Source organism: Macrotis lagotis, chromosome 8, assembly GCF_037893015.1.
Source record: "Macrotis lagotis isolate mMagLag1 chromosome 8, bilby.v1.9.chrom.fasta, whole genome shotgun sequence".
Taxonomy (NCBI): domain Eukaryota; kingdom Metazoa; phylum Chordata; class Mammalia; order Peramelemorphia; family Peramelidae; genus Macrotis; species Macrotis lagotis.
This window is the reverse complement of record NC_133665.1, coordinates 73,595,456-73,613,846: the sequence shown is the minus strand read 5'-3', so window position 1 is coordinate 73,613,846 and position 18,391 is coordinate 73,595,456. Positions and strand designations below refer to the sequence as shown.

General features: G+C 32.0%; 1 long non-coding RNA gene across 1 annotated transcript in view; it reads left to right on the top strand.

Annotated features, from left to right (window-relative positions):
* The window catches only part of LOC141495031 (uncharacterized), a 474,211-nt gene extending 464,957 nt beyond the window's left edge, over window positions 1-9,254 (top strand). Inside the window, exon 3 of the long non-coding RNA XR_012470642.1 lies at window positions 9,204-9,254. This is a non-coding gene — a long non-coding RNA (uncharacterized LOC141495031). The remainder of the gene's footprint in view (window positions 1-9,203) is intronic.
* The last annotated feature ends 9,137 nt before the right edge of the window (window positions 9,255-18,391 follow it).

Genomic DNA, 18,391 nt, shown 5'->3' with positions numbered 1-18,391 from the left:
AAAGATACCAAAAAAAAAACCCAGAAGCAAATAGCATGTTAAAAACCAGACTGTGCCAAATGGAAGAAAGAGGTCCAAAAAGTCAATGAGGAGAAGAATTCCCTAACAACAGAATTGGACAGATGGAAAAGGAGATGAAAAAGTTCACTGAAAAAAATATAATTCCTGAAAATATAGAATGGAACAAGGGTTATTACTTTGTGAGAAATCAAGAAACAATAAAAGAAAACCAAGAGAATGAAAAAACAGGAAAAAAATGTGAGATACCTTATTACAAGAACAATTGACTTGGAAAACACATTCAAGAGAGATAATTTAAAATTACTGAACTAAATAAATTAATGACCAAAAAAGAACCCAGATATAATTTTTCAAGAAATTATCAAACAAATATGCTCTGATATTCTAGAAGCAGAGGGTAAAATAGAAATTGAAAGAATTCCCTGATAAACTCCTGAAAATGATCCCAAAATGAAAACTTCCAGGAATATCATCACCAAATTTCAGAGCTCCCAATTCAAGGGGAAAATATTACAAGCATTCAGAAAGAAACAATTCAATTATTGTGGACCCACAGTTAGGAGGATAACTCAAGATTTATCAACTAAATTAAAGGACACAGGGCTTGGAATATCATATTGTAGAAGGCAAAAGACCTTGGATTATAAGGAGAGAGGAGAGGTAAGAGGAGAGTGAATGAGCCTTACTCTCATTAAAATTGACTCAGAAAGGGAATAACATACAACTCAATTGGCTTTAGAAACCTATATTACCTAAAGAAAAGTAGAAGGGGAAAGGGGTGAAAAAAAAGAAGTGGGAGAGGTGATAGAAGAGAGGGAAGGTGGTGGAAGGAGTAGTCAGATGTAAAATATTTTTGAGGATGGACAGGCTGAAAGGAGAGAGATAATAGAATAAATGGGGGTAGGAAAGGAGAGAACTATAGCTAGCAATTTAGCTGTGGGGAAAAATATTGAAGTAAATTTCTCTGATTAAGACTTCATTTCTCAAACATAGAAAACTGCATCAAATTTAGTAAAAATAAGAACAATTCTTCAATTGATAAATGATCTAAAGATATGAACAGTTTTTAGATGAGGTTATCAATGCTATTTATTTAAATTAATTTTTTGGGTTGTTTTTGTTTTTGTTTTGTTTTTTGCAAGGCAAGAGGGTTAAGTGGCTTGCCCAAGGCCACACAGCTAGGCAATTATTAAGTATCTGAGGCTGGATTTGAACTCAGGTACTCCTGACTCCCAGACCAGTGCTCTATCCACTGTGCCACCTAGCTGCCCCAAATCATTTTTTAAACTGTCCAAACTCACTATGGATCAGAGAAATGAGGATTGCAACAATTCTGAAGTACTACCTTGTACCTATTGAATTGACTAATAGGACAGAAAGAGAAAATGATCAATTTTGGGAGAGATATAGGGAAAATGAGACATTAATGCACTATTGGAAAAGTTGTTAAATGATTCAAAAATTATTTAGGGCAATTTGGGACTATATCTGAAGGGTTATTAAACCATACTACCCTTGGACCTACAGTGCCACTACTACTACTAAGTTTCTATTTCTTTTTTTTTTTGCAAGGCAATGGGGTTAAGTGGCTTGCCCAAGGCTACACAGTTAGGTAATTATTAAGTGTCTGAGGCCAGGTTTGTACTCAGGTACTCCTGACTCCAAGGCTGGTGCTTTATCCACTGTGCCACCTAGCAGTCCCGGTTCTATTTTTGAAGAAGGGAAAAACAGGAAGGAAAAGGACCTTTATGTATATGGATATGGTGGCAAAGAACAGAAGATTGAGGGGATACCTATCAGTTGGGGAATTAGTTAAAATAATTGTGGTATGTGATTAAGATGAAATGCAATTCTGTTAGAAGAAATGATGAACAGGATGCTTCCAATAAGAAAAAGAGAAAGAAAAACAAAACAAATGAGCAGATACAATGGGAAATATACTATATACAAAATCATATAAATATTGTAGGATGACCAGCTGTGAATGACACCTTTTTTTCTGCAATGCTGTGACAGAAAGAACTCTGAAAGAGTTATGATAAAGAATTCCAGAGACAGAGTTGATGATATCTGAATACAAATTGAATCATCCCTTTTTTAACTTTACCTTTCTTAAGTTTTATATTTTTAGGGGAGAGGTTATATTTACTTTTACAGTATGGATTTTATGGTAATGTTTTTCATTTCTACACTTTTTTAACCTATATTAAATACCTTGTATTCTCAATAAAAGTTGGAGGAAGGAGAGAATTTGGAACTCAAAAATTTTTTTAATTGGTTTTTGTTTTTGCAAGATAATAGAGTTAAGTGACTTGCCCAAGGTCACACAGCTAGACAATTACTAAGTGTCTGAGGCTGCATTTGAACTCAGGTCTTCTTGACTCCAGAAGCGATGCTCTATGCACTGCACCAGCTATAGCTGCCTTTGAACTCAAAGTTTTAAAAGTGAATTTTGAAACTTGTTTTTGCATGTATGGGGAGGAGGGAATAATAAAATCAAATCAAAGGAAAGTATTGTGAAGTTGACTTTGTCTGAATATAGCTTTATAAATGCAATTAAGTACTATTTATCAAGATCTTACAATGGCCACAGATCTATATCCACCAAGGAAATAACAGAATCATGATCTTATTCATGGAGCACTTTGAGGTTTGAAAAATGTTTTCTCACAACAAACTTGTGAAATATGTCCCCCCTTTTAAATAAGTGAAATTGTAGAAACATGTGAAATGAGAAAAAAAAATAGAAAGTTGTAAGCTATTAAATTACTTGTTCATGGCCATTTATTTTTTATTTTTTTATTTTTTATTTTGCTAGGCAATGGGGTTAAGTGGCTTGCCCAAGGCCACAAAGGTAGGTAGTTAATAAGTGTCTGAAGCTGAAGTTGAACTCAGGTACTCTTGGCTCCAGGGCCGGTGCTCTCTCCACTGTGCCACCTAGTTGCCCTAAATTAGTTTTTAAATATCATCTAATATACTATGTTTTCTCTCAAAGAGTTAGAAAGAAACATAAAGACCATCTGTTTTCCAGGATGGATTTTATAGATGAAGAAATTTAAGCCTAGTGATGAACTAGTTTACCTAAAGTGACAAAACTAGTTAACTGATAGCTTAGGTTAAAAATTTTGCATCCCTTATCTCCATTTCCATCTTTGTTGCTTGTTTATTTTCCCATAAGTAATTGAGAAGAAAATTAATTATAAATTTAACTTTTATCAAATAAGTTACAGAATTTTCTTCCTGAAAAGGGTATAAGACCAATTTACCTTCAACTGATATTGTATTTTCAAGTGTTTTACATAAATAGCAGCACTGCTTAACATTTGTATGTAATTTGACTGTTTACTAAGCACTTTTCCATAACAATCCTTGGAGTTTTAGAATTCAAATTTTTTTCTTGTTTTTGTTTTCTCATTTTATATTGAAAAAGAGAGACTCACTCAGTGTCACAACACTAGTAAATGTTAAACGTACTGAAGTCTCTTCCCTCTAAATTCATTTTTTTACCTCTAAAACTCTTGCTAAATGCATAGTGTTTTCATGGTCCATTCTCATGTATCTTATGCACGTAGTTTTAAATAGGACTTTAGGATATAGTTTTCAATGAGTTTCCAAGGTCAAAAAATAATCAACTTTCTAGTAATGAGTCTTTTTGAATTTAGTTAAGTCAGTGCAGGTCCACAATTACTTTGTCATGGGGACTATGATAAAAGCTTCTTGGTACTGGTAGGACCATCATAAGACTAATCAGTGGAAAACTTTTGAAATTCAGAGCATGATAAAATAGTGTAAGAGAGAGGAATTGTGGTAAAAGAAAATACATAAAGAATATATCACAAATGTCTTAAAATGTTAGCTGTATTCAGATTATTTTTACTGATGAACTGTTCTGTTCTTCAATAAAATATATTGATTATATAATTTCATGATTTTTTCCATTCTACTATATACAAATAGTGCATAATTATATCACTACTTAATTGCAAATAATGGTACTATAGTAAATATATAAATAAAGTAAATTCAGGAATAAAGTTTTTTTTAATTTCTATAAAATTATATATAGTTGAAAATCATCTTTTTAACCTTAGAATATTTCTCAGTTTATAAAACTAATATTTTCCCAAATTTCCTAGTGTTTAAACGTGGGACTTGAAACCATGTCTTTCTCGTTATAAGACCATCTCTCTCTAATCATCACATTATTTTTCTCCTTTATTTTATGATTGTGTGAATTAATATTAAACATTTGCATAATGAATAGCTATTTAATTTTCCTAGTATCACCCAGTAAGAATCAATAAATTATTGTCCTCTCTATGATAGGGATATGGTTTTGCTAAATGAAAATGAGTAGAACATTCTTTAATGGAGAGACAAGACCCAACTATACTCATATCTTTTAAGTCCAATCTTTTCAATTATATTCAACCTTTAATTATCCTAAGAGAATAAAGTTCTCAAAAATTAGAAGTGCTCTATCTTCCCTTTAAGGGTTGTATACAATTTGATGGTCTTGACCATTTGTTTTGTTTTGTTTTGTTTTTTCCTTCCCCTTTTCATTTATCTTTTTATGCAACTCCTCAATTGTGTATTTGGTGCTTGAATTATCTGTTTGGTTTTGGTCTTTGTGTCAGGAAATTCTGAAGTCCTCTATCTATTGAACAATCATCTTTTCCCCTGAATTTTGCAGGATAGTAAATCCTGGGTTGTAATCCCAGGTCCTTTGCCCTCCAAATAAATGATACTCCAGGTCTTCTAGTCCTTCAATATTGAAAATGAAAGGTCCTGTTTGAGTCTAATTGTGTTTCCTTTGTATTTGGATTGTTTTCTTTTTACTGCTTTTAATATTCTCTCCTTTATTTGGGGGGTTTTGGAATTTGACAATAACAGCCCTCAGAGTTTTTATCCTGGGTCCTCTTTCTAGAGGGGCTCTGTGTATTCTTTCAATGAGCAGAATATTCTGAAGTCATTATAGAGCATGATAAGAGTATATAGTACTTGGTCCTTAACAGTGTTATGGTGGGTGGAGGTGAGGCTGACAGTAGAAGGGCAGTTATATTTCTATCTCATAAAGTTTTTGTAACTAGACTAACTGCCAATAATAGATTATTTTTTTTTTGCTTTTTCAACTAGAAATTTTTTGATCTAAACTAATAGGAAGCTCATACAGATTTCCATCATAAACAAATAGAATATTCCATTGCATCTTTGCCCAGATTAAGTTGGCCACACCAACTCTGAAAGGTTCAGTTACAGAGATAATTTTGAATAAGATAACAATAAAGAGAATCTCTTCCCATGGTTTCAGAGACATAGAGAGTATAGGTTCAATTATGTCATCTCTTCTACTCAACAAACTCCCTTTTGCCCCCAGATTCAAATATAAAATCAGTTTTAGTGTTCCAAAATTTCTCCTCCTACCTTTCCAGTCTTCTTACTCCCAGTCATATGCTCTTCCATCTATTGACACTGACCCCTTGCAGTTGCAGGAAGGAAATCTTTCTCTTGACTCTGAACATTTTGTTGAACTGTCCCCTAAAATGTTCTCCCTCCTCAACCCTGCCTACTGGTTTCCCTGATTTCTCTTAATTCCTTGTTAAAGTTTTGTCTTTTACAGGAATATTTCCTGAATTCTTCTTATTCATAGGACCTTATCTTGGTTAATGATTTCCCACATGTCCTGTAAATAGCTTATTTTAATATATTGTGTGTGTTTGTGTATTTGCTTCCCTGCTGTTACTCCAATTAGATTGTGAGCTCCTTGAAGGAAGGACTTACTCTTTTATTCCTAGCAATTGGCATAGTGCCTAGGACATTTGATACATTTTTTCTTGACTAATCATCCTGGCACCATGCTTTCTGGCCACATTAGGAATCAGCCTATCAAATACCACCAGACCTATTTTCAAATCTTTTCCAGCTTGGTCAGGGCTTCTCAATCTGTGCTTCTCTAGCACATTCTTTGAGAACTTCCTATGACATATGTTTAAACTGTGTATAAGGAACTAAATGAATTAGAAGTAAATGATTTTCTAAGCATTTTAATGAGTAGATAAGTTAAAGGAGAAACTCTTAGTAGCTTCTAGGTTCTCCTCAGAAATCATTTTAAAATATTATATTTATTTTCAAATTTGTACATTTCAGGAATATCAAGTAAGGTTCGTGAAACAAAGGCAATTTAATTTTTGCCTTTATATCCCCACTTTTCTATGCAGTTCCTGATCCAAAATATAAGTTTAATAAATGCTCATTGATAGACTGATTGGATAGCTAAGTGGGACAGTGGATAGAGTGTTGGACCTAAAATCACTAAGACTTATCTTTCTGAATTCAAGTCTGAATTCAGAAAATTAACAATTATGTGAGCATGGACAAATTACCCAACTAACAACAACTGAACAATTATAAGTTACCTGATAATTGCATCATATGTATCACAAAGATAGGACTTCAACTCAACCCTAGGCATTTCAAATCTCTCAAATTACATTCAGATGCAAATTTGCAAACAAATTTTGTTCCAAATGTTTATTATCAAACATGTTATATCCAGAAAATATTTATTAAATCCCTACTCTAGTACTGTGCTAGGAGTTGAAGATGCTGGGAAAGAATAGCAAATAAATTATTTGGAACTCATATTTTCCCACAGTACCAGTGTTACAAATGTCTGTACACTTCCAATTAGTCCTCAAAAAGCTTATTTCATACATAAGTTAAATCTTATATATTGCATCACAATGCTGAAGCATGATTTCTTCTAAAGGAAACCTGTTAAGACTCAAGGGCCAATGCTCTGTCTGTCACCCAGCCACCACTACTATTATTACTATTTGATTTTATTTTGGGTCTTTTTTATTCTTTTTTTTTGGTTTTTGCAGGGCAGTGGGGTTGGGGTGGCTTGCATGTCACATGACTAGGTGATTGCTGTGTGTATGGGGCCGGATATGGGCTCAGGTGCCCCTGGCTCCTGGGCTGGGGTTCTGTCCATTGCGCCACCTGGCCATACCTACAATTATGACTATTATTTTTTTAAAATTTTAATTTTTTCTCTCCCCTTTACTTTATCACTCAAGCAAGTCTATATTTTGTGGGGGGAGGGGGTATTCTGTTTACTCTTAAACAAGAATATTTTATTAACATTATTTGTACAAAAAGAGAATAAATAAATATTAAAATAAAAAAAAAGATATCTTAACCAGAGTACCAAAACCTCATTTAACTTCTCTTCCCTGCCTTCCTCTAGAAACAGTGCGTTAGGCTCCTGCTGTGATTTTGGCAACAGTAGTCAGCAGCAAAACTCACAGCATCACAAAGAGAGTAATAAAAATAGGATAGAGGGCAGGGTCCCATGAATGAGAGAGGAAGACGGAAGGGAGAGTTCCTACACAAAATTGTTTGTATAATTTCCTCATTAGACTATGATCTCCTAGAGACCAGGGAGTGAGTGTCCTTTGGGTTTCTTCACAACCCTAGTCCTTGGTTCTTTGTCTGACAAATAGTAGGTACATAATAAAATACTTATTGACTTGAACTGATAACATTCCAGGGCGAAGAGGGAAAGAAGAGGACAGTGATGGTGACTAAGTGTGTGTTTGTGTTTTTCCTTACACAGGAAGTTCCTGTAGTAAATTTAACATCATTGAGTTTAATTTCTTTTTTGCTCTAAAATCACCTTTTTAAATCAAGAAGAGAAATTCCATAAATTGTTTTTGTGCATGCATATGACAGTAATATTTTATTTGCTCTGAATGTTTCCCTCAGAAATATATCAGAAAAAGTTTCCTCACCTTAGGCAGTCAGTCCTGCTCTCTATTTTTTTCCTAGAGTGTAATTATCTTCCCTGAGTGATGGTAGGTGAGATTTCCTTCAACTAGCATAGAAACTCTTTATGGAAACAACCTGTTACAAGACAGCTTGGTATCATTTATATTCAACTGTACTACAATTCAAATTAAGAATGAAAAATTTAATTTTGAAACCAGGTGTTTTCATTTATTTGGCTTGTGACCTTAGACAAGACTGTGTATATTTATGTATATGTGTATCTGTACATACACATGCATATGAGTATTAAATATTTATATTTATACATAAATATTTATAAGCATAAATTTGTATGTTTAAGCATATATATCACATTATATAAAACATATCCATTTTAATATAAAAACATACTATAGTAAGATAGATACATAGAGAGAGATTTAGATGTAGATATCTATATGATATTTAATGTTTTCTTAGGAAAAGAATTGAACCTGTGATATCATTGGTATATGGAATTCCCAAATGAGTAGATTCTTTCTTTTAAGAGACAGTGGCACCTTCTCTGAAACCTAGTCATAAGAAGTTACCTGGGGTCACCAAGGATTTACATAAATCACTGTTAGTGGTTCATAAATCAAGAACTTCCTGATCAGTTCTCTTACTTCTCAATGTTGTCTTGGGATTTTAGAATTAGTATAATTGAGTATAAATTCCAGTTTAAATGCAAAATATTAAACATTGAAAATATTTCTATCATATTCCATATTCTCTTTTTCTCACAAAATATTCTCCCAAAATTGAAGATTAAAAAGAAAGAAAAATGACAAAAGATATCTATTTGGTTAAATTTCCTTTCAGAGATACAGCAGCACTGATTTATCTAGCATTTCATGCAATTTATTTTTTTCATATCTGTGATTTTTTTCAGTAATATCATCAGTAAGGGCAATTATTATTGTAGATACCCCCTCCATTGACATATATCATTCACTTGACTACAATTTAGTCTTGAATAGTCACCTGGGTAAATGAAAATCTAAATGACTTACCTAGGGTCATACAGATTATGTATATCAGGTAGGATTTGTGTCTACATCTCCCTGACTACAAAGTGCACTGTATATTATACCTACGGTATGCAAAGGCTGTTAAGCACTGCGAATTAGAATGATTTATACTAAATAGTAATTTTTGCTTGAAATTAGAATGATTAATACCAAATAATAATTTTTACTTGAAATGATAAATTGGTATCTTCCTGACAATTATCAAGTTGTATCTAAATTAATATGTCTACTATTTATCATAACATCACTACAATTTATTCCACATACATTTGTGTTTGTGTATGTATCAAAATATAATTCTACTGCTGATCTAGAACTTTTTTTGGTTTTGTTTTTTTCTAGGTCTCAGGGTGGAGAATTTTTCATTGAATTTCATACCTGTGAGCTCATGGTAAGATAGTTTTATTCTTAACATTGTAGATTAATTTTTATGAGTTGCTTCAACAATGATATTAAATAATTAATATATATTTAATGCTGTGTCCCTCAGATGTTCCAGGGTCTCTCTTATTAGTGTATATATTTTTATAAAAATTTAATTTAGTAGTAAGCTTTACTGTTATAATTACCATCATGTTTAACAGTGGACAGTTGGACTAAAAACTATGTGATATTTTGTTTTTTGTTATGGTGGAGATACATTAGTTATATAGTCAGTAAATATAACATTCACTATGTGTTCCATGTGGATTTGAAGGTATAGTTCAGAGAGGTAAAAATTTATATGACTGAAAAAAGTCCTTTGGACATGAATGACAATTTTATACCTTAAATTCTTCACAATGAGACCTATTTGATGTCAATGAATAGAGGCAATGAGTGATTGAAAATAAAATTTATTTTATCACCTGCCAAAATTGATCAAAATTGTGTTCTGCAATGAAAACTTGATGTTTAAACTTTTGAGAGCTAAAAAGTAAGACATATAACTTTTGAAATAGAAAAAATAATATATAAGATATTTTTAACTTCTGCTCAATTTTTTCCAAGTATTCAAAACAATTTCTTTTAAATGGCATTATAAATTCATAGCAAGTATTTGATTTCTATGAAATAGAGATATTAATATCAGGTTAATATGTAAAATATAAGGAAATTATTACCAAAATATTCTGGTATTTTGTATGTCTTATAAAAGTGTGATATAAAAGATGACATAATTATGAGGCTATATGTAAGATAAAATTTAGATGTTAGCTACATTTATATCAAATAAATAATGTTTCATTTTTGTGATGCAAACACACATACACTCCTTTTGAAATATCTAAATTTGGCATCAGGTTTATTTTGAAATTCAGTTTTTTGGAGCATGGATATTTCATCTATAATATATATTAAATGGCAATCATATATTTCAAGTTGTATTGATGTTTCATAAACTTTTGGAAGATTTTCAATTCAGGAATATTCAATAATAGTATATACAACCAAATAGAGTTGAGAATATAGCTTACAAGTATTTGTGTGGTAAAGCAGCAGGGATCTATGCTTTTGGAGGAGTAATCTATAAGCTGTGTCATAAAGTCTGAAATAAATGTACTTAGGGGACATTTCCCTAAAAATTTTTAATTTTGGTAAAATTTTGCAAATATAAACCATATTTTCTTTAATTTTTAAAGATTTTGTTTTAATATAGTATATAATTCTCTTTTGAAGAGCGATTTTTTTTTAAGTTTGAATGTCTTTTGGTCATTTGGATGCTTACAGTCATTGTCCAGTGATGGAATTTTAAGGATTATTTTTCAAATTGTAGCAAAATAATAATTAAATTGAAAGTGTTTAAAATATTTATATACTAACTCCAAAATAGCATTAAAATCAATGCATATTTCATACAAAATGCATTATATTTGTCACTTGGAATATGATTATTAAATATTTTAGTGACATATAACTTATAATAATAAAGTGAATATTCTATTTTAATGCTGAAAAGATGAAGACCTACCTTTGTATATTCTCAGGTGAATTAGAAATGTAATAAATAAAAAGAAAGCTAAAATTATATAAAAAATGTTACTATGTTAGGCTGAAATTTCATCATTAAACTTCATGTTTAGTTATAGTTAGGCATTTCTACTTTGTGTGCTTTTTATAACGTAGCTTTCAGACATATAAGATTTTATAAAATCTCATCCAATATTTTTTGAAATGATGATAGAGGCATTTTATATATCCAGAGCATTTTACTTGCTCTTCAAGTTCAAAACTTTTAAAAAAACTTTCATGTTTATTCTGACTGACACAAAATATTTTGCCAATATTAGCAAATCTGCCCTCACCCATCAATTGAGTAATTTACACAATTATGTCTGTGTGTATTTATATTTTCAGCAACACATTTCCTACTAATAAGTGTTCATAATTATAAACTATATGTATGAAGCGTTGAATATTATTTTAATGCCTTTACCTTTTGCTAATGCATGAATTGTTAAGAGAATGAAACTTCATGGAAACTTTATGGGAAAAAGTGATCATTTTCTAATAAGTTCAAAAGTTTTAAAAGTATTTATATTTTCTATTTAATATGTTATATATATGAACAGGCACTTTGATTCATGAAATCCTTAATCTAAGCATTTATGTAAATTGGAGGGTGTTTATTCAAAAATTACAAAGTCAAACACATCGACTCCAATCAGTCATTTGGTATGTGTCAGCAAATTATATGTTATCTTGTTCTTTAAATATGTTGAATAATGTGCATATAGTTCATTCAAATTTCTGATGTCATTATGTTTCCCATATTTTCAGTAATGAGAACCTTCTTGTCATTTGATATTAAGCAGATACAGGTTAAATTTTCAATTAAAAAACTGTATAGCAATTCATTTAGACCTATGTGGACCTTGGAGTAACACTTTTTTCATCCTTTTTTAAAGTTATAATTATTTAAAAAAAACATATACTAAATAACAGTAAGTTGAGTCAGCTTCAACTTGTATTAAAGCATTGGCTTCTAGAGAATTTTAAAACCTCAAATTGAGAGGATGAAACTGATAAAGGAATCATTAAAAAAAGTCATGGGTTCTGAAAAACCCTCAAAGTAGGGGAATTAATAGGTTTATCAAAGTATAAAATAGGTTATAGGAAAAATCTTTAGAACTTTGTATATTTTAGATGAAGAAAATAAAAGATAGACTAATAAAATCAGTTAGAGTGAACTAATTTAAGTTTAGATCACTTCAGTTTGATTCAAATGATAGGATTTGGAGGGGGTAAACAATGAAAGTACAAAGAAATCAAATTAAAACAGACAATAGAAACTTTTGCACGGTGAAGAAATAATAAATGTATATTATAAGGTAAGGGGTAGTAGTTAGGAGAGAGAGAGAGAGAGAGAGAGAGAGAGAGAGAGAGAGAGAGAGAGAGAGAGAGAGAAGACTGAAATACAATGAAATGTTAATTTCAAAATAAATTAAACTTTTAAAAAATTCTTCAAATGTCGTATTGTGTCACTGAATAATACAAGTTCTCAAACTTAGCAGAGACATGGAATAAGAATATAAAGGTCAAAGTAAAGCCTCTGTTGTTACCTGAACTCAGAGTCAGTTATTATAGATTTTCCAACAAGTATGGTGCATGGAGGCCAGGGACAATAGAAGATTGGCTTTGAAGTTCCCAAGGGCAGAATTTTCAGTGGAATTCTACTAAGAGCAAAGACACAAGAGGAAGTTGCCTCGTCTGAAAGATTGACACAGTGACAGCTTAGACAATATAGTCTTTTCCACTAAAACATAATCTCCCAAGGGGAGAGAGTCTAGATATCAGTTTAAAACTATAAGATAAAGAGATAAAATTCTCTCCCAAATTCAACAGCCCAGAATGAAGAAGCAGCAACTACATACTAGTAGAAGATAATATTGGACTAGGCTCTGAAATGATGTGGAAGAGAATTAACATCAAGTCCTAGGTCTTCAGTTGGAGTATTAGCCCCAAATCCATGACATCAAGTACCTAGTTTGTTATTAATTTTTATCACAATATTATTGTAATAAATTCTGAACTCAACTAATCAAATAACAGTCTACAAAATGCTTCTTATGGATGTCAATTGTTATTACTAAAATGCAGATATTCCACAAAGAAAAATGATAATGGCCTTCTGGGTAAATCATATTTTAATAGCTTACTTTGCAGACAAGAAACAAAAGAAGTATGCTCTATATCTTATATTTCCAATTGATATTTTTCAATGTCTAATATTTTACTTTGTGGAATCATACATGGGTACATTGCTAGCTATAAATTTCACATCATATGAGACATTTAATTACAAGAAATTGATGCAGAAATTATCTTTTTCAATTTTCTGACTTTTTATTCAAAATATACATTTGCATATTATTAACATAGTTTTATCTCATTTTTCCAAGAAAAAAAGGCAGATTAAAACAAGCAGAAAATCTCTGATTAGTCAAGTACATTAATCTGAATGATCATATATTGAATGTCCAATCTTGAAATTCAAATGAAAACTGTCTGTTTATTTTACATATACCCATATCGGTTGTGATCAAATATTCATCTTGTTTTATTCAATGTATAATTTTTGAGGAAATGCAAATGTAATTCTTCCAACATAGCACAGTCTAGAGCATATGTTTAACTTTATCGGTGATACTTTTTCCAATATTAAAAAGCAGTATCTAATTGATAACTAAAATTATATTTATAAATAAATAATATTATTAAAAGGTCAGTTTCATCAATTTACATATAATGAATTTTATTGGTAAAATATATTTGATCAATTTTCTATTTCTATAAATATTAATAATCTCTATCCTTACAATGTTTCTTAAAGAAATCATAATTCTCAATGTTTACATTAAACTTAAGGGTAATATAGGTTAAGAATGTATAAATATATAATCATGTAGTATTGTAGGTGTATAATTAAATACCAACAATTAAGATATCATGATGATATTTCCATAAGAGCCAACTTAACTTTAGCCAAACACCCAAAGGTCCTATTGATTCCCATGAGTTTTGTGTCTAAAAATCATATTATTTACAAATAGAAAAAAAAAATCTTAGTTATCATATGTCAGTCTCATCATTATACAAAAAAGAAAACTGAGACCCAGAGAGAATTAGAGAACCCCCCCCACCAAATCATATACTTACCTATCTTCTGATTCTGCCATCCCATGATCCAAGATTATTCATAATGCATGATTCAATTAAAAATGAGCAAACTTTTATCATGTAGGTTTTACATGTAAGGTACCAAGGAGGGATTGATTTTTAGAGTAGTAAATAAACATTTCTTAGCTTATTCTTTTTCTTTACAATATGATTCTAGGAAAATGGTGGGTACCACTTTTTATGATTTAACGACAGATTTTTCAGTCCCTTTCTGTTTCATTCCTTAAACACACACACACACACACACACACACACACACACACACACACGCAAACACTTCACCACCACCACTAATCAATAGTATATATTCAACATTCTACTCTACATGAAATTTCCATCATTACTTAGCAACCTGATGCAAAATTTTTCTGTTTGTGGGACTGAAAAAAAGGTATTAATTGGACTGTGTGTATATATATGTGTATATATATATATATATATATATATATATATCATGATTATAGGGAGATATTGTGTTAATATTCATGTAAAAGGACAACTATTAGTGTAATGTTTAATTAATTAGACTTCAATGGGGAAGTTTAATCATATTATGAATCTTGTCTTATCTTTCTGAAATAGCTTTTTCATAATTCTACCTCATATCACTTTATAATTTACAAAGTCCATCCACATTATGTTTTAGTCAGGTTTAGGGATCCTGCGTGATTTCATGAGCCTGCCTCACATATAATATGCTTTGAGTCTTAGAACAGCACTACTAGGTAGAGAAGACATAAATAATCATTACTACTTTCTTTGCTAGGATCACAAAGTCAGAAATGATGGATCTGAGACTTAAAATGGTTTCTTGATTCCCATGCCTTATTTCACTTAATATGCCTTTCTGTGTCACTATAAAAATATTTATAGTGGTCCCTTCTTATGTATATGGGTTGCATTGACATATATTTATGAAATTCAAGGATATTTTTTCTTTCAAAGAAGTATTTTGCTTCTGCAATTGAATGAACCTATGATTTCATTGATGTGGGGACATCTTTCCCATCACTGCAAATTATAGTCCAGCTACACATTTCATTACTGAGTGATTACTATACATGTTCTCTTAGAGATCCCATACAATTGGTCAATGAACCATAGTGGGCTCTTCTTCTAGAGTTTTGATGTTTCCTGGGATTAATATAGACTCAGGCTGTATCACTGTCTGTGATACATTCACTTGAGAGACAATGTAATGAATATGGTAAATTAGGGACTTAATTTAAGCAACAAATTCCTTTAACTGTGTCATTATAATAATGACTAATTATTGAAGTCAATATTCTTTTCTTATTCTTAATTACTTTTGCATGTGAACTTGGGTATGTATTTTTTGGGGATAGGGAACTAGGAATCAGGTGAACTATACTGTTGATTTTACTATACAATTAATTATGTAATTAAGATATATTACTTAAACTTTCTGGACCTAAAGTTCCTCAACTATAAGAGGTGATTGGTTTTTAGAGGATCACAAATGTCTCTTTCATTCTTTCATCCTCAAACTTCTTTCTTTCAAGGTATAAGAGTTTACCTTAAATTACAATTTTACTAATATCAAAGCAGACATTCTTCAATGCAAAATTAAGTTCTGCATTGCTATTTATTCTTATCTGTGGATGTTTTAACATAGGACATAATTCAAATTGTTTATATTTGGTTTTCTATATGGCACAATTTAATAGTTAACATAAAATTTCCTTCTTCAAATGTTTTTGAATTTTTTGTTATACATATACATAGTCCTTTAATAGTGTCATAAAGTGACTTTATTCAATTGTTTTCTAATGTAAATTTCAAGCATGGCAGATGCAATGTTATAGAAAAAGCTAACTCTGCAAAATTACTTTGAATATCATTGTGAGTAAATTTGTTCATGAATGAGATGAAGATAGAACTAATTTTTTTCACATCACATCACAGCATGAGCAAAAATATGATGTTAATGAAAGATAAAAGCCAGTAGCTTTAGGGGCATATTGTTGTTCTTTGTGATAAATCAATGAAGGACAAACTTCAAATTTTCCATGAAATTCTTTTTTTTAGGATCTCTTTATTTATTTTCACATTACTGCAATAATTTTGGTATGAAAGTAAACATAATCCTCCCTCCCCCCAAAAAAGACAGAGAAACCTCAAGAGAAATGAAGTGAAAGAAAATAAAAGTGTACTTCAGTCTGTGTTCAGATACCATTGACTCTGTCTCTGGGATGGACTGTATTCTTTATTGTATGTCCATCAGAGAAATTGCTTCAATATTTTTCCCACAGTTGTCATTGTTAACTATTTGCCTCCACTCTATTCTTCCCCACTCCCATTTATTCTATTCTCTCTCTCCTATCACTCTGACCCCTCTGCAGAAGTGTATTGTATCTGACTACCCTCTCCTATGATCTTCCCTCACTGATTCACCTACACCCTACCCCACTTCCCCGTCCCCTTTTGTCCATCCCTTTCCTCTCCATTTTCCTCTAGGTAAGATAGGTTTTTATATCCCAAATGCACACTCATTCTCCCCCTCACCTTCCCCACTTCCATTCTGTTGCAAAAGTTTTTTTCTTGACTCTTTTAAGTGAAATATCTTAACCTATTTCTCCCAGTATATTCATTTTTCACCCATTGATTCCATCTTTATAAAATATTATGCCATTATATTCAACTCACTCATGTCTTGTTTACATAAGCTCCAACTTCTCTAATAAATGAGAAGGTTCATATGAGATTTCAGTATCTTCTTCCCATGCAGGAATATGCCCAGTTAAATATCATTAAATTCCTCATAATTTGTCCTTCTCATCCACCCTCTCTATGCTTCACCTGAGTCCTGTACTTGAAGATCAAACTTTCTGTTCAGCTCTGGTCATTTGAACAGGAAAGTTTGAAATATTTCATTGAATATCCATCTTTTCCCATGAAAGAGTATATTCAATTTTGCTGGGTAATTGATTCTTGGTTGTAGTCCAAGCTCTTTTTGCCTTCTGGAATATCATATCCCAAGCCCTACTAGTGCTTAATGTAGACATACCAAATCCTGTGTAAACCAGAATGTAGAGTCACTGTAATTGTATTATTTCTTTCTGGCTGCTTTTTAGTATTTTCTTTTTGACTGGGGAGTTCTGGAATTTAGATTTAATATTCCTGGAAGAATTTATGGGGGGATTGCTTTCCAGAGGTAATTAGTAGATTCCCTCAATTTCTATTTTTACCCTCTGCTTCTAGGATAGCAGTACAATTTTCTTGGAGAAATTCTTGAAAGGGAAGTCTAGGTTCTTTTCTTGGTCATGACAATTCTTAAATTATCATTCATGGATCCATTTTCTAGACCAGTTATTTTTTCCATTTAGATATTGCACATTTTTTCTAGTTTTTCAGTTTTGTTTGATTGTTTCTTGATTTCTCACAAAGACATCATTTTCCCTACCTCCATTCTCCATTTGAAGGAGTTATTTTCGTTAGAGAACTTTTTTATCTCCTTTTCCATCTGGCCAGTTCTTTTTAAGGTATTATTCTCCTCATTAATCTTTTGGACTTCTTTTTTCCATTTAGCATAAACTGGTTTTTAAGATGTTATTTTGTTCGATTTTTATTTTTTTGTATCTCCTTCACCAAGCTGCTGACTTGGTTTTCATGATATTCCCTCTACCTCTCTTATTTGCTATTCAAAGTCTTTTTTGAGCTCTTCCATAGCCTGAGACCAACTCCTATTTTTCTTGGAGGCTTTGGATACAGAAGGTCTGACGTCATCTTCTGAGTGTATATTTTGATCTTCTATGGGACCAAAGTAATTGTTTATGGTCAGATTCTTTATCGTTGTTGTTGTTTGCTCATTTCTCCAGCCTATGACTTATCATACTTCCAAAGCTTTTGGGAGTTTGGGGGATTACCACCCCCCCCCCCCCCAGGGATCTTAATTTCTCCAATGTCTTATGAGAGGTTCTGACTGTTCTCCTCCTGGCCTGTGCTGTGGTCTGTGGATGACCAAAAACACTCCCCTCTGCCCTGGTGCTATGTAGTATGTGGACTCAGACCGGGCCCTGGATCTGAGTATGGGCAAAACAACAGAACCCTGACCTAGGGATAGCAGAGAGACTTCTGCAGTTTCTTCCCATCTCCTTCCCATCTGTGGGTTGAGCCTTTTGGATGCAGCTGCTTGGTGACTCTACAGAATCCCAGGGTGGGACTATCCTGAGGCTGGTCCTGGTCTGGGCTCCACACTCACTCTGATGTGGTAGGGTTCTCCCACTGATTCTGCAATCCATGCCTGGTGATCCCTGGGTCAGGAGGTTTAGAAACTGCTCCCAATATCATGGACCCAGACACCTCCAGGGACCTGGGTGCTATCTTGGTTGTTCCTGGAAGGCTGGAAC